General features: G+C 32.6%; 1 protein-coding gene across 1 annotated transcript in view; it reads left to right on the top strand.

Annotated features, from left to right (window-relative positions):
- Positions 1 to 613, top strand: part of LOC119591515 (ras-related protein Rab-34-like) — a 15,878-nt gene that overhangs the window by 8,699 nt on the left and 6,566 nt on the right. The window lies entirely within an intron of this gene.

The raw sequence follows: 613 nt of genomic DNA, 5'->3' as shown, positions 1-613 counted from the left end.
TCATAATTGATATTTCAGGAATATCTTCCATTTGTTTCTTGTTTTGAAATTCCAATTTCAAAGTCAAGGTTTTGAATAGTTGATACAGAATGATGTCTATGTCTGTCATGCCAGACTTGAAAGTGTGGCATCATTTTCTGATATTATGAGTGTAACAAAGCATTGCAATAGCAAGTGTGGTTGCACAGAAATGAAGAAATTCCTCCTAGGGCCACCTGTTACTTGTAGTAGCATAGTCAGATCCATATGTCAAATGTAACTCTTGGTAAAGGTCTAAATTCTAAATGCACCCCTGATTATGAAAGAAAAAATATAATTAAACAGTTAACTTTTAATGTAATATTATCACACTTCAGATGTTCTTGAAAACAAACAGTAACTAGGCCCAAATGTTTTGGTACTCTGCACATTTGCAGGAGTTTTTAAAGTTTGCCCTTTTTTCCGTAAAGATGTTTCAGACAGAGCATGAAGAAGGAATAATGATTTAGATTTATATATTATTGGGATAAGTAATTCATGGTTGTTTAGTATGCCTTTGCACCAGCTTGATTTTATTAAAGAAATGTTGTCTTGTTCGATATTTCATTTGGGCTTATAAAATGTCCTTCTTCTG

The sequence above is a fragment of the Penaeus monodon genome, chromosome 28 (assembly GCF_015228065.2).
Source record: "Penaeus monodon isolate SGIC_2016 chromosome 28, NSTDA_Pmon_1, whole genome shotgun sequence".
Lineage (NCBI taxonomy): Eukaryota > Metazoa > Arthropoda > Malacostraca > Decapoda > Penaeidae > Penaeus > Penaeus monodon.
The sequence above is the reverse complement of the archived record's forward strand: the minus strand, read 5'-3'. Positions and strand labels throughout refer to the sequence as shown.